The 23,350-nt window shown below is 41.7% G+C and overlaps 1 pseudogene; it reads right to left on the bottom strand.

The window, feature by feature from the left end:
* Window positions 1-353: 353 nt before the first annotated feature.
* Window positions 354-471, bottom strand: LOC124723503 (annotated as a pseudogene).
* Between the last annotated feature and the right edge of the window lie 22,879 nt (window positions 472-23,350).

Here is a 23,350-nt window from a genome sequence, read left to right as displayed (position 1 = left end):
AGACTGTTACAGAAGCTAACTAAAAGAAATATACAATGAGACGAAAGAAATGACAGCTATCTTCAAAGGCAATGATTACACTAAAGCCACCGTAATTTATGATGGTCACTTGGACATTACAAAAGCCGAGACGTAGTTTTTAATAGGGTAAAGCACTCCGTCTTTATGCCACGAGTGGTCTACCGGGACCATCCGACCGTCGTGTCATCCTCAGTGGAAGATGCGGATAGGAGGGGCCTGGGGTTAGCACACCGCTCTCCCGGCCGTTATGGCGGTATTCTTGACCGAAGCTGCTACTATTCGGTCGAGTAGCTCCTCAATTGGCATCACGAGGCTGAGTGAACCCCGAAAACTGGCAACAGCGCATGGCGGCCTGGACGGTCACCCATCCAAGTACCGACCACGCCCGACAGCGCTTAACTTCGGTGATCTCACGGGAACCGGTGTAACCACTGCGGCAAGGCCGTTGCCCGGTTGTTAATAGGGTACGTGATCATTGTGGATCAAAATGCTTGCTGTGCAGTGTGCTCCCATGCTGATCACAACGTTGTTAAGGAGTTTTTGGGGTTGGACGTCCAGTTCCTCCTCCTGCGCGTGTGGCAACTGGTGGATGGTCATTGCTGTATGTGGTTGAGCTGCAATGCATCATACAAGTGCTCGATGGGATTTAAATCAGGGAATCATTTTGGTGACTCCATTCACCATGCATCCTATCTTCCAAGATCTCCTCTATTTCAATTTTTCAGTACGGTCGCGCTGTGTTATCCATTACAATAAAGTCAGGACCGAAATCACCCCTGAAAAGAAGCTCATGAAGATGGAGTAAAGTGTCATAATAACGTTGACAGGTGAGCGTACTGTGTTCAAACATTTGGAGGTTAGTTAGCACATGCTAAATTATGCATCCCAATACCACAGTACTTGTATCACCAAACTCTTACTGTTCAACAATGTTCCTGAGACCTATACATGTTCCGAATGTTCGCCAGCCAGCATTGTCTAAATGATCGTTTTGGTGGTCCATTTGTTATGGCGTGGAAGGGGAAAGGGGGCATGATGTTGCTTGGCCGTACTCGTACTGAGCTCCAAATCTTTGAATACAGTGCCCACATCAGTCAAAATTGTTGTGAATGAGTACTCCTTCCCCGAGTGTTCTTTTTTTTCAGTAGTGAATTCAATCCTGACTTCATTTTTATGGATCACAAAGCACAACTGCATCGAGCAGTGCAGGTGGAAGGGCTCTTGGAATAAGATGATATTCAGCAAATGGACTGACCTGCATGTTCCCTCGGGATAAATCCCATTGAGTACGTTTGGGATGTGTTGGGAAACGTATTGCGGCATGTTCACGTGCACCAATGACCATGAGTCAGGCGTCAACCGCACTGGTGTAGGAATGGAAGGTCCTACAACAAGAACTCAATAGAAAATTTGTGACCAGCATGGGAGCACGTTGCAGAGTATGCTTTGCCGTACATGGTGATCACACGCCCGGTTAAGAACCAGGTCCCGCCTTTTATAATGTCCACTGGACCATTAAATGTCATGGTAACTTCAGTGTAATTACTGTCTTTGAAGAAAAGTGTCATATTTATTCCTCTTATTGCGTTTTCCTTTCGATTACATTCTATACTATAATGCAGCAGTTTCTTTCTGTGTGTGGTCCAAGCAACTTCGAGCTATGTTACTTGGCAGTGGTACATCATACGAAAGTTACCTTTGTCCTCTACGTTTTGCACAGCAGTGCAGTTTTCTTTACCGCCTGATACAAGTCCCATGATAATCATTAGCTGTATACGTATTTTTGATTCGTTTCCTACGTTAAAAATCACTTCTGTTACCAAGAATCAAATGTATCACCAATATCGTATCACCTGCATTAAAAATGTCTCCACTGAAACACCTATATAGAAAAATTTATAACGGTTAAAAAGTCTCGACTGGAACAGCTACATGAAAGAGTGATAACAATTCTTAAAAACACTACCATAGGAAAAATACCAGTGCTAGAGTAAAAAAAAAAGTTTCAGTCTTTATTTTTAACTAGTACCTTGTCATTGTTATTAAAGAATCTACCAAAGAAATATGCATCTTCGTATTTTCTTGTCAGTGCTATGTATGTATCTACAGAAGAAAATATATTGTGTTTATATCTAGTAAATAAACCAGAAATTATTCTGTTATCAAATATATAGCCCTCTTGCATATAAAAATGCGCAGCCTTTGTATCTTAGTCATCGAGAAATGGAGGCAGACTCTTTTTTTAATACTTCCCAATTCACTGAGCCAAAATGGGTGTGCATCTCTACCTACTTGAAACCAAGAAGAAAAATTTCTTAAGAGGAGTAAAGAATCATTTATTTACATTTTTAATTTCTGGCACTGTTTTATGATATGTGAACATGTGCTAGTATGCACAGACTTTTTTCACAAATTTGAGTAATGGTGATGCTTCATTCATTCTGTGTACTGAATCACAACACATATCAAAATTATTAGCGAAAAGTCCTTCAAAGTGTCTTCATGAGTGAACTTTAAAAGAGCATGCCACACATTCCCGAGAAATCTGTACACATATTCCTGCCACTGAAAACATTCATTCACAGCACAATGGCTGACAGAAACGGCACACATGATGTTTCTGAATGTTGATTCCAGAAAACGAGTGTACTCTTCACTAATCTCGTTGTTGTAGATTTTAGTTGTTTATGGTAAGTTCACAACACATATTGTGTGATAGTCCAGAGAACAAAAGCCGTTTCATCGTTGAATAGTGATATCACCTTTGAAATACTCTCTCATAGCTCCCATCATTCATATCATGAAAGCACGATCTTGATGCCACTATAAAGGATTTTCAAACACAATCACAGTTTTGAACTATTAGTTAGAGGAGATGCCCATAACCACATACTTACTCCCACTCACATTCAGAGTGTATGTTAGTGAGAATAGCATCACTTTAATTGGTGAGGTGTGCATTGTAACTGCACGACAGTTAGTGCTGGCGTTGGTATTAGTGGGAATTTACCGTCTTAGAGGAAGCGCTGCTGTTGAGCAGGAGACTCAAAATTGTACAAGCAAGAATCTGGTTGTTGAAACATGAAGCCTGATAAATCGGGTAGATGCTGTGGAAACTCGATTGCCTCCCATAAATCTGGTAGGTTGACTGCATCATCATCAATCAGGAGTCCACTACAAAGTGGGAAAAAATAATACTAATTGATCAATGATATATAATAAGTGTGTGATGGCTGATCTCCACTGCTGCTGATGTTTCATGCTGTTGAATAACCAAGGTACAGAGCATAAATGCTAGGTTCATCTCATGTTGGTAAGTACCTGAAGAGTGGTGGTGGTGGTGGTGGTGACGGTGGTGGTGATGGTGCTGTTGGTGGGACCAATAGGAAAACACTATGTGGGTGTGGAAGAGGAGCTCACCATTTTGGATCATAATTTATGGTTACTTGGATAAGGCCAAAACCATCTGACTATTAAGTAACACTTTTGTAAACAAAAATAATAGCTCAAGTAAGCAGTTTGCTACATTAGGCTGAAAGCATCTGGTGACCATTTTGTTATAAATCAGTTTGTTTACATTAAGGTCATTAAACAAAAAGCATTGAGCCATTAATTTGGTCCTGAATACACAGAAATGAGAGTTAAAGTGAGCAGTTTATTTACATTAGCCATAAATTACATTGTTTGTTTACATAAGGGGAGCTAGGTCAAGTAGCTGGTTTGGTTACATAAGAGGAACATTGCCACAATTGGGTTGGAAACAGCATAGGCCCACTGATGGAATCCGCCTGTAATCTTTGACTTTCCTCGGAAAGGGGGCAGGGAGGGGTGGCAGAAAGCACATAATTCCATCTCAGTAAGGATTAAGTGACAGGACCAACGTTCAATCTAGATCCTAATCCTCTGCCACCATTGCTTTATGGATAGGAAATATGAAAGGGGTACCCACCAACGTTTTCTTCAAACAATGTAGTGACTGAAGGTCTAACGCCCTCTGCTCTAAACATATTACTAGTGAGTGAAATACAGAATGACTGTCACGTGACGATAGTGACCGTCAATAAATCAGCTCGTCAGCTTGTCTCCTTTCTCAAACTCTGAGATTCAGAAGCACTCTCATCTGGACCGAGAATGCTGTTAGTATAACTGTACTTAAATGAATCACAGTTAACGTGTATCGGTAACTTCTTCGAACCCTGACTATGTAGTGTGTCATGCGTAATGTTGTCAGAGAACTTTTAGCCATGTTCAAGTTCCTGAACGAAAAAAAAAATATTAGGAGTTAATGTTTGAGAGATTTCAGGCTATGTCTCACGTATCACACTCATCAACATCCGTACTCTAATCTTGCAACACACCGTTTGGCTAAATAGATCATAGAAACACAAATTTTATCAATTTTTGTTTAGGAACAATAAATTGCCGATGTCTTGCAACCAATGATAGATTAACTGGGCAGTTATTTAACAAAGGCACGTATAAGAACACCGAACAATATCATAGCTGCGAAAAAAATGAGAAAAATGACAACTTTACGTCCAAGAACATAGTTAATATAGAGTTCGAGCAAATGTTAGCAGGCACATGACGGAACATGCGAGTGAAATAGTACGAACAGGAAATGAGTTCTTGAGGAGGTGGCACAGTCCCCGAAATCGTATTCAGGGGACTGTGGTTAAAATCCCCGCCCAGTTACCATCATTAACATTATTCATTTTTTCTCTAAATCGCATAAGATGATTGATTGGATGGTTCGTTTTAAAAGAGCACAGCCGCTTTCCTTCTCCATCCTTCTTCAATCAGAGTTCGTGTCCTGTCACTAATGACATCGTCGTCGATGGACCGTTGAATTCTAATCTTCCTTCCTTTTCGAGAAGATGCGAACAAATGCAATTACGAGGTGCATTCGAGCTCTAAGGCCTCCAATTTTTTTTCTAATTAACTACTCACCCGAAATCGATGAAACTGGCGTTACTTCTCGACGTAATCGCCCTGCAGACGTACACATTTTTCACAACGCTGACGCCATGATTCCATGGCAGCGGCGAAGGCTTCTTTAGGAGTCTGTTTTGGCCACTGGAAAATCGCTGAGGCAATAGCAGCACGGCTGGTGAATGTGCGGCCACGGAGAGTGTCTTTCATTGTAGGAAAAAGCCAAAAGTCACTAGGAGCCAGGTCAGGTGAGTAAGGAGCATGAGGAATCACTTCAAAGTTGTTATTACGAAGAAACTGTTGCGTAACGTTAGCTCGATGTGCGGGTGCGTTGTGTTGGTGAAACAGCACAAGCGCAGCCTTTCCCGGACGTTTTTGTTGCAGTGCAGGAAGGAATTTGTTCTTCAAAACATTTTCGTAGGATGCACCTGTTATCGTAGCGCCCTTTGGAACGCAATGGGTAAGGAATACGCCCTCGCTGTCCCAGAACATGGACACCATCATTTTTTCAGAACTGGCAATTACGCAAAATTTTTTTGGTGACGGTGAATCTGTGTGCTTCCATTGAGCTGACTGGTGCTTTGTTTCCGGATTGAAAAATGGAATCCATGTCTCATCCATTGTCACAACCGATGAAAAGAAAGTCCCATTCATGCTGTCGTTGTGCGTCAACATTGCTTGGCAACATGCCACACGGGCAGCCATGTGGTCGTTCGTCAGCATTCGTGGCACCCACCTGGATGACACTTTTCGCATTTTCAGGTCGTCATGCAGGATTGTGTGCACAGAACCCATAGATATGCCAACTCTGGAGGCGATCTGTTCCAACAATCGTTCGGCGATCCCCCAAAACAATTCTCTCCACTTTCTCGATCATGTCGTCAGACCGGCTTGTGCGAGCCCGAGGTTGTTTCGGTTTGTTGTCACACGATGTTCTGCCTTCATTAAACTGTCGCACCCACGAACGCACTTTCGACACATCCATAACTCCATCACCACATGTCTCCTTCAACTGTAGATGAATTTCAATTGGTTTCACACCACGTAAATTCAGAAAACGAATGATTGCACGCTATTCAAGTAAGGAAAACGTCGCCCTTTTAAGTATTTAAAACAGTTCTCATTCTCACCGCTGGCGGTAAAATTCCATCTGCAGAACGGTGCTGTCATCTCTGGGACATATTGAAAATGAACGCGGTATCATTTTAAAACAATGCGCATGTTTCTATCTCTTTCCAGTCCGGGAAAAAAAATCGGAGGCCTTAGAACTTGAATGCACCTCGTAAAATATGATAAGCGAAACAACATAAAAAATAAGGATATGAAAAATACCAAGCGAGAATGCGTGCTGAGTAGGCGCAATATTCCATCACATAAGATGGCTCCAGAAAAATAAGTTACAACACAGAGATAACTATGCAAGCATTCTAAGACTTCTTTAAATCTTTTTATAGTTCACTATATGAATGAGAAACGAACATATACAAAAATTAAAAAAATATCACCCTAGAAGGAATGTCAGATAAGGCGTATAAACAAAATTGAGGCATGAAGAAAGGAAGGAAAGTTAGAGACGATGCTGTTTAAAAGGAGGTAGTCAAAGACTGAGGCTAAGTAACACTAAAAGGAACTTATCAAACTAGGCTCAGTATCTGTGTGGAAGAAGATAGTCTCCCAATATAGGAACATCGCTTTAACCATTACGCTGCAAACGAAAGCAGATGGAAAAGACATTAGAAATTTTGAATTTATCAGCCTAATCTCCGTAATCTGCAAGATGTGCTCCAAAATCCTAAACAGAAATACAGAACGAGACATTAGAATTTAATCTGACAAAGGAGCAACTTGGCTGATACAGTATTAACAAGGAGACCACACGGCGATTGGATTTTTAAGTTGGTTTACATTTATTATACATGAAATTCAGAACGGAAATATCAGTCTCCAAAGCATAGCGGTGTAACTCTAAAAATTTCTGGAGAAAATCTTGACAAAGGAGCAACTTGGCTGATACAGTATTAACAAGGAGACCACACGGCGATTGGATTTTTAAGTTGGTTTATATTTATTATACATTAAATTCAGAACGGAAATATCAGTCTCCAAAACATAGCGGTGTGACTCTAAAAATTTCTGGAGAAAATCTACTTTGAAGTTTTCAGAGCGTCTGTAATATTGTAAGTAAGGACATTTTCGTCCGACTATATGTGCAGCTCTGTGGTAGCGTGCTCGCTTGTCACGTCTGTGGTGTGGGTTCAATTCAAATCTAGCGTAAAGTTTTCAACAAATGTGTTTGTTCTACGAGCACTTCTGTGTAGCATATAGTAAATTTAATCAATCTTTATCAACAATCTTTTATGAAAGATCAGAAATTTAGAACTTGCATTTGCAATGAAAATTGGATTTTTGTAGCCACGGTGCAATTAGTAATGAGATTACACTCATATTTCATGAAAATTGCAGTTAGATATGTGTTTCTTGTCATATATTTGGTGATTTCTATATTTATGACCTAAGTGTTCGGACGGAATGAAAAAATATAAAAAAATATTGACCCAAGCGAGACTCGAACCAGTCAGCCAGTATCGAGCGCTATTTATATTTGTTCCATGTTTACGAATTTTACATTCACTGGGATTCTCATTGAAAAGCGCACATTGTTTAAGAAATTGCGTTCGTTAGGAACATTTTTTAATACTCCTACCACCTCTTCAGTTCCACCTTACTCTCTCCATATCGAATCCAAGACACCCACATATCAGATGAGAATTTTACCACAAAACCACACTATCTGTCGAAAAATCGGGCTTACTTTAAGGTATTAAAGCCGCTCAGGAAACTTTGAAGCCTATTTCCTCGAGAATTTTTGGGATTTACAACGAACTGCATTTATGAATTATAAATATAAAGAAATACTCTACTGGCCATTAAAATTCTACACCACGAAGATGAAGTGCAACAGACGCGAAATTTAACCGACAAGACGAAGATGCTGTGATATGCAAATGATTAGCTTTTCAGGGCATTCACACATGGTCGGCGCCGGTGGCGACACCTACAACGTGCTAACATGAGGAAAGTTTCCAACTGATTTCTCATACATAAACAGCAGTTGACCGGCGTTGCCTGGTGAAACGTTGTTCTGATGCCTCGTGTAAGGAGGAGAAACGCGTATCATCACGTTTTCGACTTTGATAAAGGTCGGATTGTAGCCTATCGCGATTGCGGTTTATCGCATCGCGATATTGTTGCTCGCGTTGTTCGAGATCCAATGACTGTTAGCAGTATATGGAATCGGTGGGTTCAGGAGGGTAATACGGAACGCCGTGCTGGATCCCAACGGCCTGGTATCACTAGCAGTCGAGATGACAGGCATCTTATTCGCATGGCTGTAACAGATCGTGCAGCCTCATCTCAATCCCTGAGTCAACAGATGGGGATGTTTGCAAGACAACAATCATCTGCACGAACAGTTCGACGACTTTTGCAGCAGCATGGACTATCAGCTCGGAGACCATGGCTGCGGTTACCCTTGACGCTGCACCACCGACAGGGGCGCCTGCGATGGTGTGCTCAACGACGAACCTGGGTACACGAATGGCTAAACGTCATTTTTTCTGATGAATCCAGGTTCTGTTTACAGCATCATGATGGTTGCATCCGTGTTTGGCGACATCGTGGTGAACGCACATTGGAATCGTGTATTCGTCATCGCCATACTAGCGTATCACCCGGCGTGATGGTATGGGGTGCCATTGGTTACGTCTCGGTCACCTCTTGTTCGCATTGACGGCACTTTGAACAGTGGACGTTACATTTCACATGTGTTACGACCCGTGACCCTACCGTTCATTCTTTCCCTGCGACACCCTACACTTCAGCAGTATAATAGACGATCACATGTTGCAGGTCCTGTACGGGCCGTTCTGGATACAGAAAATGTTCGACTGCTGCCCTGGCCAGCACATTCTCCAGATCTCTCACCAATTGAAAACGTCTGGTCGATGGTGGCCGAGGAACTGGCTCGTCACAATATGCCAGTCACTACTGTTGATGAACTGTGGTATCGTGTTGAAGTTGCATGGGCAGCTGTACCTGTACACGCCATCCAATCTCTGTTTGACTCAATGCTCAGGCGTATCAAGGCCGTTGTTACGGCTAGAGGTGGTTGTTCTGGGTACTGATTTCTCAGGATCTATGCACCCAAATTGCGTGAAAATGTAATCACATGTCAGTTCTAGTATAATAAATTTGTTCAATGAATACCCGTTTATCATCTGCATTTCTTCTTGGTGTAGCAATTTTAATGGCCAGTAGTGTACAAAAATCCGACTTCAGCATGGTCCTCTTGTAAGTACGATTTGCAAGTGCTAAACAAAATTATAACAGGATTGTGAATTTCCTATTTATCTGGAATTAATGGATTGTAAGAAACCTCTGACTCAATTTCTAGTATATCAGTAGTAGCAGCCCTTGATAACAAGGCATCGCTTCAACCTGCAGAGTGTAAGCGATAACTGTTTGCAACGTACTACAGTGGTGTAGGGAAAGCCGAGACGAACAATTTGCTATAAGACAGTTGTGGTCCATGTGGCTGGGAAACAACCTCGAATTGGTCTACAGGAGGCACTTAAACTACACCGATATTTTTATTATCATCTCGCCCTCTTATGCCATCGGCTTTCGTAAACATAAATAAGCCTTTTGGACAAGTCATGCATACAGTAATGCTTTGTTGTTTTGCGTGTGCTTCTATACTCTATCTCCAGAAAGGATTTACACCGAATGCTAGCAAGTTGCCTGCCTTTTGTGTTTGTGCCTGTTGAAGACTCGGTGATTCTGCTTTTCGGTGAGTGATCCCCTTAATTTCTGAAGCATTTAAATCCTACCAAAATTTTCCCACCATAATTGAGCAGAGCTATGACAGCAGTCGTAGTTCTCGTAAGAAAATCTGCTGTTAGTACCAGACTAGTTGCGGAATTCCACAGCAGCTAGCTTACGCAATATGAAAACTAGAGAACTAAAAGATTGTGACTTGAAAATGTGTCGATTTTTAATGATTGAAGTGATCATGAGTCCTCATCTATGGCCATCTGAGCAGAAAAGCAGATTTCGGCCGGACAAACGAATAAATATAAGTAGTGATTTGTTTACGTAAAACCTAGGACGTGAACTGTTTTCTAATCTGTAAATACCATATATAAAAATAAAACTGTATTATTCTACATTAAATACACTGAAGATGCCTTAAAGTAAAAGACGAAACGCGTCTGATGCAAGACGAAAGGTCATGAAAGCTCTTGCGAATTTGACAGACTCCAGTGTTCTCAATCTGCAGCTTGGTAACAAGCTCCCGATATCTCTTAACAGACTTAGTTTGAAATGAGGCATTAATCCTGATCCTATCATGAGGGAAGAACACCGCTAACACTCAAAGAAGTCAGTTGCAGAACCCATTCGTAGTTTTCAACATTGTCCTACCGTTTCTCAAATATGTGCTACAATTCAGCCACAGTTTATTTTCTTGCGTCATATATATAATTTTAGGAACGCTGATTGGCAAGAAATTATTTCATTCCTAGGTGAATGTATTGTCCATATGGTGTCTGTACCAGATTCATATGATGACGTTGTGAATGTTGCGATATATTGTTCATGTTTCTTAATTCTCCAAGGTTGCTCTCTCTGGTTCTGATGAAAGCCCTTTCAGAGGTAGAAATACTGACAGCTGGCGTAGAAGAACCAGCAGCATTATCCAATAATCATAACTACTCCTCAGTAACATTCAGTGATGAAACCGATATCAGTAGTTATAGTGAAAAAGCATGGTGACTTCTTAAGAGGCTCAGTAGCGACTCATTATCGTAATGTCATCACGAAACCTTAACCATCTGGATGAGAAAGTGTGTTATGTAAGTATAATACTTCACACTGTCTAAGTGACAAAGAACGCAGCGGTGTTAAATCGATCAGCTGAAAGTATTGCTGAGCAAAGCAGGACATACCAGATACTTAATAGTATCGTCTCAGTAATAGAGAATCGTAAATAAATCTGATAATAAAGATATAAAACAGGCTGTGGCACATTAAACGCTTTACCGAACCTTACAGGACACATTTTATCCGTTCGTTAATCTAGGGCCACACAGCCTTCAATTCGCACAGCATAATACAGTACACTACCAGAAACGTTACCTTACTTATACTTCATACCACATGAATAACTGATGCAAATGTGAAGCCGGACAAATCCGCTATTTTTTGGAATTTCAAGACTGTACGTACAAACGTTGAAATTGTGAAAAAGTTCACAAAATTGTAGAATCAATTAAATGTGTCAAAAACTAACAGAATTAGCAATGAAGTGGAATATTGTGGAATTCGTGAAATATCCCACTGATTTCAGTCCACCACAGTCAACCACATCTATAAAATTTTTTAGAATGTTCTGAAAGATAAACGTGGGTGTTAGAGCTGTCAACGTGGGGTATCATTGAGACAGGCAGGAATTTGTGCAACATTTTTGTCTACTGCTTCTGTCAAATTGTAAATGTATGTACCTGTAAGTATGGAAAGGAGTTAAGAACACAAAACAGTTAGAAGGGGAGTAGAAAGACGCTTGTGGATGATAATTGGACATAAAGTTTTTAACTTCCAGTCGTAGTACAATCGTCTCCCTCAAAATGAAAACATTGCGGACATTGCTAACAGTATAAATTAAATCATCTGTTAAAGGAGTGGAAGATTAATCTGCCAACATTGTGACGTGGACTTGAATCTCCATTACATAATTATTCATATTGTACACACAGACTTCATACTTCATACATGGTATGTAGCTTTTCTCGCAGCTTACAGTGGAGATTATAAGATCGGGGCATAATCCAATAGCTACCATTATGTCGACGGAAAAAAATTATAACGGTGGCAAGGACTATTAGGTGTGTGGTTAACACGTGATAGTGATAAGAAATGACATGAGAAAGTTCTTCACGATTAATCAATATTTTCAACATAGCCAAGACAAACAACTAATTCCAGATAATTAAGAACTGTTGGAATACTGGGTTGAAGCAACAAATGTCTTTGTAATCCAATAGTTGCTAATGCCAAATCTCTATTTTATGCATTGGAAAGTAATTGATGAAAAAGAGGTCTCTCTCTTCATGATGTTATACACATGCTCAGGTTTCACGTCGTGGAAAGCCTTTTCAGACTTTCTGCTTTCCATAATGTCGCTAGAGTGACAATATACATAGAAAGAAGTTGCTCTTAGACGGGAAATTCAGTGGTAACGTTGCTATCTAGAGGATCTGCAACAGACTTATAACAAATATCCACTATGTTACATATTTCAAATAACATTCACGGGCAATGGCTTGGACACCAAAATCGTACCAAAGTGATCATACGAACTACGCAAAAGAGAAGGAAGAAATGTTAAAGGAGAAATTGTAGATTCAAATTCACTAAAGGATGTAAATGGTGCGAGTGCTGCCGAGAGCACTGTTCCCAGATTTAAGAAAATGGTTAAGACTTTGTGGAGCTCTGGTCTACCCATTCTTCAAGTCAGTAATTAAGACTGATGGGAATAATATACCAGATATCGATAGGGGAAGCGAGCCAAAATGAAGGCTGTATCTATACGGCCTGACGACATGAACAGCAGATAAGCTGCTGCTCGCTCTGTTTTATTTCAGTTCTTCTATTCGAAATTCAGACTCATACGAAGACCGTGTTGCGGTTAATCATAGTATTATACTGAAAACATTATTAGCGATGTGTTTCCTCACAATTCGTTTTGAGCTTGGTTGAGATATCAAAACGCTGTAGTAGCAACTCCATGGAGATAGTGAACAGCTAAACAACAGTTAAATATATATTTTCTTCTGCTGGGATACACCAAATACTGTGTTAATGTGAAATTAGGAACTGTGATGAAGGTGCCACGTTCCTCTACCCACTTGGGCGAACGGAGACACGCCTTTTACAAAGGTACTGCTGACAATACACGGCGGCGTGAAACATCGTGACTTGTCGGCGGATGCTGCCAGAGCTCAGGTCTGAGTGAAACAGTAAGGTGTCTCCTGTGACAGCTGGTGATAAGCTCGCAACTCCACGGCAAGGTGTGAGAATCGTTCCTACGCGCATGTGCTTAGCCACAGGCTCGGCAGCAGCTGGTGCGCCACACGCTCAGCGCTATCCTAGCACGAATTAACAGGAGACAAGCACACTATACGTCGGCTAGACGATTGTTTTCCGAAACCAGGTTACATAGTTAAGGTTTTCGACACCAGTAATATTTGGTAGTTATTAATAACCGATATTTATAAGTGCTGTGATTGGCTTTTAGAGAATGGACCTAGCAGACACCCCATGTTCTGAAGGTAATGGAATTTGTGGTTTACATATTGTAAGCTGCATTCAGCGAATAATAACCGTCTAAGTTATGTGTTACCAGTTATAAAGACAGCTGCAATAATCGGTTATGCGTCGAGTTAAGACCTTTCTCACCACGTCTGCAGCCATCGTACTGTGTTCTTGATGAACTAAATCCGAAAGAGCTGAACTCCTATTCAGGAGGGCAGAGGTTCTGATTTAGGTTAACTGATATTTCAGCGAATTCCTTATTCGTTTGAAATGGAGAAGCTGCTTTTCTTCCCCCTCTTTCCGCAGTGTGAGCTCCTGCTCCGTTTCTAATCTCCTCGTGAACGGGGCTTTAAAACCTAACAATTGCTACGTTCTTCGATGGACTAGCACCTGCCACGGGTGAACAAGTGTCCACACCAACAACGAAAAGTAAATAGCAACATCCGTAATCATGTCGTACAAACATAACATGCAAGTGTTGCAGCATCAAACATTGAGCGAATATCCGTATGTCATTATGCAATATATGCGTAACTGTGAGCAAAAAGGTCTCATGCACTTTCTTGAAAAACGTGCCGAGAAAAATTGAAAAATAGGCACTGGTTCAAAGCAAACTATTGGTCAGATTCAAACTGAGGAAATTTGACAAGAGACTACTTATTTACTAAACTAACTAGCATAATCAAGTGCTTCTGTGTCAAAATCGAAATACTACAAGCCGAAAACTAAAACTGAAATTAGAGATCAAATATGTATACGTCAACTGCTCGAAGTGATATCGAAAGTAAGAGAAAAGATCCATAAACGCAGGACGTCCTCCACGAAAAGACCGGGATTAAAATACGTAGGACGAAATAATGCACATCAAAAAAACGTTTTTGCACAACCTCGGTTCCGGGAGTTCCGGGACCGATACAGAAAATTGGAATAGAGACCAACATAAACATCATTTCCGCCCTTGCTATTGCTCATGAAAACCACACATTGCATGTTGTACCACCATATAGCGAGACCTACAGAGGTGGTGGTCCAGATTGCTGTACACACCCGTGCCTCTGATACCCAGTAGCACGTCCTCTTACACTGATGCATGCCTTTATTCGTCGTAGCACACTATCCACAAGTTCATCACGGCCCTGTTGGTCCAAATTGTCCCACTCCTCAACGGTGATTCGGCGTAGATCCCTCAGAGTGGTTGGTGGGTCACGTCGTCCGTAAACAGCTCTTTTCAACCTATCCCAGGCATGTTCGAAAGGGTTTCATGTCTGGAGAACATGCTGGCCACTCTAGTCGAGCGATGTCGTTATTCTGAAGGAAGTCATTTACAAGATGTGCACGATTTGGGCGCGAATTATCATCCATGAAGACGAATGCCTCGCCAGTATGCTGCGGACAGGGTTGCACTATCGGCCGGATGATAGTATTCATGTATCGTAGAGCCGTTACGGCGCCTTCCATGACCACCAGCGGCGTACGTAGGCCCCCCATAATGCCACCCAAAACAGCAGGAAACTCCACCTTGCTGCACTCGCTGGACAGTGTGTCTAAGGCTTTCAGCTTGACCGGGGTGCCTCCAGACACGATTGTCTGGTTGAAGGTATACACGACACTAATCGGTAAAGAGAACGTGATGCCAATCCTGAGCGGTCCATTCAGCATGTTGTTGGGCCCATCTGTACCGCGCTGTATGGTGTCGTGGTTGCAAAGATGGACCTCGCCATGGACGTCGGGCGTGAAGTTGCGCATCCTGCAGCCTATTGGGCACAGTTTGAGTCGTAACACAACGTCCTGTGGCTGTATGAATAGCATTAGTCAACATGGTGGCATTGCCGTCAGGGTTCCCCCGAGCCATAATCCGTAGGTAGCGGTCATGCACTGCAGTAGTAGCCCTTGAGCGGCCTGAGCGAGGCATCTCATAGACAGTTCCTGTCTCTCTGTATATTCTCCATGTCCGAACAACATCGCTTTGGTTCTTTCGGACACGCCTTGACACTTCCCTTGTAGAGAGACCTTCCTGGCACAAAGTAACAATGCGGACGCCATCTAACCGCGATATTGACCGTTTCGGCATGGTTGAACTACAGACAGCATCAGCCGTGTACCTCCTTCCTGGTGGAGCGACCGGAACTGATCGGCTGTCGGCCCCCCTCCGGTGTTCATACATCGTTGTTTACATCTTTGGGCGGGTTTAGTGACATCTCTGAACTGTCAAAGGGACTGTGTCTGTGATACAGTATCCACAGTCAACGTCTATCTTCTGGAGTTCTGGGAACCGGGGTGCTGCAGAACTGCAGAACTTTTTTTCGTGTATGTACCTAAATGAAAACTGAAACTATCAATCAAATAACCATCTACGTATTCGTTATTGCTTGAAGTAATACCGAAAACAAGGCAAAATATCAAAGCGCGTAGAACACTCTACAGTGTATATTCAGCGAAAAGGAGGGCATTAAAATAATCAGGACAAAATAATACTTGACATAATATTAAAGTAACAAGAATAATAAGTAACATTTTGTTGACTGAAAATGAATCACTAGAAGACTGTCAGAGATTTATAGAAATCACCAACAAAGCTTCTTACTCGGGTGCCGTTGCCTTAAGTCAGAAGACCGATTATGGCCATTTTCGAGGTTCCAGACGAAAAGAAAGACAAAGAACTTATAGATGAATCACGAGCCATCATAAAGAAAAGATATTCAAGCCAGTGTAATCATTTTTGGAACAGGAGTACCCAACAGAAAGTAAATACCCGGCCACTGCAAAGCTTTCGAGACAAGACTTAAAAAAATAGAAAAAAAGTTGAGATAGGGGTTTTAATACGTCAGTTCTTATGCATGGTCTCCCTCAATCGAGGACAACGTTCAGAACTTTCATACAGCCATGTGAGATTGTCGGAAAAGTCCTTCTTTGAGATGTTGATCACATTGGCTTGAATGTCAGTTATGTCGCCAAAGCATTCATGTAAATTTCTGTACTTTGTCGTTTTGTCGTAGATTCGTGTTGTTAACACCAAGTTTCGTCCCACGTGATGTTTTTTCCAGGTAAGAGTTGTCCCCGTTCAGTATTTTAATCTACTAGTGGCAGGAGTCCAGGGTAGTTTTTGTTCGGGAGTCAAGGCATGCGGGCCAGACTTTGAACACACATCTCTCTTTTCCAGAACATTCTGAAGAGTGTCTTGAACATTTGGTTTAGAAATGTTGCTCCATTGTGATTTGCGACACATTAACGTTGACATATTATGCCCACGTGTCCCCAACGTAACACTGCCGGCTCACAACTAATTGGTTTGTTGTTTACAGTTGCTAGATAAGGCTGCCACCATGGTTACTGCTCTTAATTCGCCTCTATGCCAGGAATAAAACCAGTCTCGGAATTTCCTTGACGGACAGTGTACCCAACTTTTTTGATATCAGCCCAAAATTCGAAAACCTTTTCCCTCTCGGGCAAGGGGATTTAATGCCCTGAACATTAAGCATTATGTTACACTGTCACGATGTTACTAGTGTCCTGATTTAAGCCGCATCACGAAATTTTACAAGGAGGCAAATGGAATCTGCATAGTGAAGTCACCCCCAGAAGTATTGTAAGACCCTAGGGGCCATGGAAAAGTTTATCCCATGAGCAACAAAGAACAAAGGAAAAAACGTTAAACGTACAGTATCTGACTATTGTGGGTGACTAATTGATACGACAGACTATTCGTATCGATGCATACAGGGTGGATAGAGGGGACTCACACAAATAATCTAGAGGCGTTTAATAACAGTTGCATGAATCACATTCAGCGCATGTCAGAAACCCTCGTCATCCTGTTGAATGTTATGGGTCACCAGGATTACACGCACTGCAGGAAAACTGAGAAGGGCCTATACCATCAGACCTCATTCCCCGCGTAATACTGAAAACTGATATCTAGACATGTACAGGTATTAATTCGAAGTTGTCCTAAATCCAACGTACTTCAAAGTTGTTCATGCGCTGAAACTGCTGAGTCGTGGTAAACGGTTCGCTTGTTAAACACAGAACAATGGTTATACAGAAAACTAGCACAATACTCAAAACCAACTCTAGGGAATGTAGATTATGAGCTGCGTCTAAGAATCTGATCGGTACACTAACCCTCGTGAAATCCAAATCCATCGCAGTCATCGTCATAGAAATAACAGCGGGTCACAGGGTCTGAGCTTTGATAGAGAACAACACGCAAGTGGTCTTCTAACAAACGCGTTGACACCTTTGTTCTGTGTCGGAAGTAGCTATTGGTGTCAATTGATCCTTCGCGTTCCTAGCTAGTACCGCAGCTCCTTGTGTAGACGTGTGATTTGCGTGTCGCTAGTGTTAGTACCGCGCGAACCCGATTACAAGTATCGATATCCGAATCACTGGATACAGCAGAAACGAAAGTTATTTCATTGGGTCACATTTCTGACTCAGTTCCTGAGCTGACACCAAGAAATTGAAGACTACCTACGAAACACAACTGATATTATTGATGAACACAACATGAAAGTTAACAGTTTGATGCAAATCACGTAATCCCCGTCCGGCTATCATAGTTTACGTTTTCCGCGAATTCCCTGCTGCAGACAAATGCCAGGGTGCTTCCTTTGAAAGTTTCCTTTTCCATCCTTTCGTAATCTGAGCCTGTGCGCCGTCTCTAGTGACCGCCCTACCAACGAGACATTAAATTCTAATCTTCCTCTCTTCTTTTACAGTTTAAATTCACATTTATATTTACATACATTCTCTGCAAGCCACCAAACGTTCCATGGCGTAGTGTACCTTCTACCATTGCTAGTTATTGCCTTTCCATTGCTGGTCATTAACTGTCCTGTTTCAGTCACAAGTGGAATGCGGGAAAAACGACTGCCTATACACCTCCGTACAACCCCTAAATTCTTTTATCTTTTCGTTGTGATCCTTACGCGATATGTACGTTGTTAGCAGTAGAATCGTTCTGCAATCAGTTGCAAATACCGGATCTCTCCGCTTTATCAATAGTGTTTGAAGAAAATAACGTCGTCTTCCCTCCAGAGTCCCATTTGAGTTCAAGGACCATCTCCGTCATAGCCGCGTGTTGATCGAAACTCCCAGGAGCAAATCTAGCATTATGCCTCTGAATTGCTTCCTGAGCTTCCTTTAATCTGACCTGGTGAACATCCCAAACACACAACTAATACTCAAGAATGGGTAACACAGATGTCTTATCTTCTGTCATCTTTATGGATCAGCTACACTTTCCCAAGATTCTCCCAACAAACCGAAATCGAGTATTCGCCTTCCCCATAATCGAGCTGATACCCTCGTTATTCTTCATATCGCATTTGTAACGTTACGCCTAGATATTTAATAAACGTGACTGTGTCAAGCATCACACGACTAATACTGTATTCTCACATTATAGGATTGATTTTCCTTCTCGTCTACATTGAGCTACATTTTTCTGCTTTTAAAGCTGGCTGCCATTCATCACACTAAATAGAACTTATGTCGAAGTCATTTTATATACCCCTCCAATCACACAGCGTTGACGCCTCCCCATATGCTGAAGCGTTATTAGCTAAATGCTGCAGTTTGCTCATCAAGCAATGCTTCAGATCGTTTATGTTTACAGAAAACAGGAGAGGCCCTATCGCACTTCCCTAAGACCCTCCTGTCCGTATCCTTGCCTCTGATGAACACTCGCTATCCAGGACAACTTACATATCTTGGAACCAATTCCGTATGCTCAGACATTCGTAAACAGCCAGCAGACGGGCATTGTGTCAAACTCTTTCAGGAAATCTAGAAATATGGAAGCAGCCCGTTGTTCTTCATTCATAGTACCCGACAAGTATCGCGACGAAAGAGGAAGCAGAATGATGTTCCCCACTGAGACTACGAAACTCAAAACTGTCATAAACCAAATTAACAATATTTTCGTATCTGGTTGCATTCTAAGTAATCTCCATCAGAATTGAAAAAATTTAAACGAAATCAGGACTGGAAATAACTAAAGACAATTGAACCAAATTATATATCTCAAGAAAATCTGATGAAACCAGAATCAACTGAACCAAATCGACCAAAATCAACTACAATTTCGAGCACCACACTGTCAAAGTCCACCGAAATCGTGAAGCTCACCTCTAAATGCTGCCGTTCCGACACAGAATACGAAGAGGGTTCTAAAGACCCACCCTGATACTTGCTCTTTAGTATAATAATGAAAATATGGCAAAATAATTAAATATTGTTCACTAGTTATTAGCATAATGCAAATACTAAATGAGACCATTGTAAACCCTAAGGCATAGGACTATGCCTGCGTTTGGTATGTTATTTTGTAACACACTGATTTAATGACTTAGTTAGTTTAATTCGTTAATAGTCACTGATCTAAACAGGGGAATGTGCAATCTGCCGGCCGGAGTGGCCGAGCGGTTCTAGGAAAAAACAAATCCCACAGACCTGACAAGGTCCGTAACCTACATCTAAAACATCTACCTCCTACCGAAATGACACACCTCACCATTGTACACAACCAATAGCTCTCCTTAAATTATTTACTACTCCCTGGAAAAACACTCAGCTTATAACCTCACCTAAATCAAATAAGAGCCCAATCCTTCCCCAAATTTATAGATACATTTCACTCCTGTGCCTTCTAGGCAAAGTACTGGAGAGTCTCATCCACAGAGACCTCACCAAATTCTTGCATGGCAAGAACATAGTCACACCTGAGCAGTTTGGCTTCCGTCCAGAACATAGTGCCGTTCATCGATCCCTACATATGGTGCAATACGTATCACGGCGAGGGATAAAAAACATAATACAAGAGCGGTCTTTCTCGACATCGAGAAAGCGTTTGATAAGGTCTTGCTTGATGGCTTCATTTACGCAGTGTCTGAGTAAGACATTTTAGGACACATAATGGGCCTGACTGACCCGTTCCTGGCTGGGAGACAGTACTCTGTCAGGTGCGGCAGACATGTCAGTGCGATCAGGAACGGTGTGGCCACTGTCCTTCAGGGATCGGTTCTGATCCCCATATTATTCTCCCTATTAGATTAGGAAATGAGGCACTTAAAATAGTAAAGGAATTTTGCTATTTGGGGAGCAAAATAACTGATGATGGTCGAAGTAGAGAAGATATAAAATGTAGACTGGCAATGGCAAGGAAAGCGTTTCTGAGGAAGAGAAATTTGTTAACATCGAGTATAGATTTAAGTGTCAGGAAGTCGTTTCTGAAAGTATTTGTATGGAGTGTAGCCATGTATGTAAGTGAAACATGGACGATAAATAGTTTGGACAAGAAGAGAATAGAAGCTTTTGAAATGTGGTGCTACAGAAGAATGCTGAAGATTAGATGGGTAGATCATATAACTAATGATGAAGTATTGAATAGAATTGGGGAGAAGAGGAGTTTGTGGCACAACTTGACAAAAAGAAGGGACCGGTTGGTAGGACACGTTCTGAGGCATCAAGGGATCACAAATTTAGCATTGGATGGCAGCGTTTAGGGTAAAAATCGTAGAGGGAGGCCAAGAGATGAATACACTAAGCAGATTCAGAAGGATGTAGGTTGCAGTAAGTACTGGGAGATGAAGAAGCTTGCACAGGATAGAGTAGCATGGAGAGCTGCATCAAACCAGTCTCAGGACTGAAGACCACAACAACAATATACATAAACGACGTGCCAAAACTGGCAGGCGCCGAAAAAGCGTTTTATATGCCGACGGTACATTGGTTTACAGAAACAGCTGCAATCTCAGCTTCATTGCTACAAAGCTACTGGAACATATAGATCAAATCCCAACTGATGCAACATCTGGAAGATAAAAATCAGTCCAGGGAAATGTGTAATAGTCATGTTAGTTAGTTTGTCTGTTAAATGTTACACTGATCATGTGAACGATTCTCTTATCGAAATGACATGGAACGAGTCAGTTTACAGGATATGTATACACGATTAGTGTTAACACTAACGAACGCATCATTATTTTTAGTCCTATCTATACTTTTTTGTTCACCAGAAAACTAACCCTCCCCCTGCCACCAACACACATATATCTGTAGCCGGCAGAAATTCCTAGTGGCGCGACTCGGCTGTCTATCTAGGTCCTCACCTGGATAGACGCCTAACATTTGCTAAGTATCTGAATAGGTCCCGCAGCTGAGGCTGCTGTATATAATCAACTTTGCCCGCTCCGCAGGGGTCGGAGGCTGACAACAGAAAAAGGCTGCAACTGTACAGGGCCATTATCCTTCCAACGGTGATGTATGGCAAGGACGTTGCTAGGATTTGGTCAGTTGGGGGGAGGGTCCGACTTTTTAAAAAGAGGACCTTAAAAAGAGTCCGGTTTTTCATTTATTCTTAAAATTTCCGTAAAGAACGATTATGATCTCGGAGTTTTCACCAGGAATAGATATAATCCCTTTACTTAGGAGTGTTGTATTGAAGCAAATCATTAAGAAGCAGTTATGCTGCAGTCTCTTTTCCCCCTCCAAGGTAATTTTACATTCTTCTTCTTCTTCTTCTTCATCTTCTTCTCTCAGTATGTATTTGAGCTGAGTAAGTTTGACAGAGAAGCTAGAACAATTTTTGGTGGTGAAAATGTTAAGAATCCAGTAGTATTCAACTTACACTTTCCCAAATTTCCTCATGTCAGTATGCATCTCTGACTTCTTGCAACGGACAAAACCTCATTTTCTGCATTAAAGAAAGTCGTGGTAGATAAAAGTATGAAACTAAATGAGAAGAATTTGGATTACTTTTTTTATCATATGGTATTTAGTGTCGGGAGTCTAATGAGATGCTCGGCTCTTCTTCGAAGTAGTTCTTTTCATTGAAGCAAAGGGGCTGCGTCTTTAAGGGAACCGGAATACGAGTATTTCAGGAAAGAAACGGATTCGGAAGTTACTGATAGTGGCCTACAGTAAGGGTCGAAACTCGGCATTTGCCTAAATTGAAAATGAGAATCCATAGAAAACCACTTTAAAAATTGCCGGTGGACGTATTCAAACGGACTGCTTAGGAACTCAGTGGCCCATCACGCAGAGCTACCTCAAGTCGATGGATAATTTTAAAAAACTGATTGCTGCACGTTGGACGCTGATAATCTCGTCGCTGAGCACCCATAAGCTCCGACCATACACATACAAACATACACACACATACACACACACACACACACACACACACACACACAAGTTGCTGAACATTGTTTTTGTGGGGTCTTGCCCACTCGTCTTGTATAGGGTGCCTAAGGGATGCGTTCTCGGAATGCTACACAACAATTCAAGCAAATAACATTAGTAATTTTATTTCAATAAAGCAGACTGACTATATTTAAGTTTGAAATAACAATGGTGTCGCAAGCGATGGGCGACATGCAACAGTAATGTTCTTTGCTTTAGACAAAGTCCCTGTAAGCCTTTGATATGGATCAGTACTAAATGTTGTAGTAGCACTCTCTGCTAGGCCGCGCTAATATTCTGCGAATACTGTCCCAATACTGAGCCGATAACGAGCGGCCGAGGCTGACAGGAGAGGCGCTTATATTCTACTCTTGTAAAGGCCGCTCCTGTCTTGGTGCGGTCCTAATCGGCTCACCATTGGCCGACGTCGTTTCACCGCCTTCTTTTCTCTTACATTATTCATCTTCGTTTCGGCGTTTGTGGTTACGCCACAACAAGTTTAAAACAAAATAAAATACAACAATAGATTGAATTCTGACATGGCATTTTTTCCTTTACCTACGCGTCTTTAGTCATTTGATGGAGCATGAATGCATGCATATTTTAAGATTTAATTGTCCATGAAATTGATGAATTCAGTTATTAGAGTATTAAAAGACTGCAAATAGATTTTGGGGAAAGGCGGAGGGAGGCATAAAGAGCGCAGTTCACTGCCAAGCCCGTGCTAGTCCTAACACAGTCACGTACAAACCCTTTCATTCACGTTGGCAAGTTTATGGTAAAATATATCCCAACATCTGAACAGCTACAAAGCATTTATTGTTCTTAAGAGAAAATGCTCGCC

The sequence above is a fragment of the Schistocerca piceifrons genome, chromosome X, assembly GCF_021461385.2.
Source record: "Schistocerca piceifrons isolate TAMUIC-IGC-003096 chromosome X, iqSchPice1.1, whole genome shotgun sequence".
Taxonomy (NCBI): Eukaryota; Metazoa; Arthropoda; class Insecta; order Orthoptera; family Acrididae; genus Schistocerca; species Schistocerca piceifrons.
Note: the sequence above shows the minus strand (reverse complement) of the source record. Positions and strands in the feature narration are given on the sequence as shown.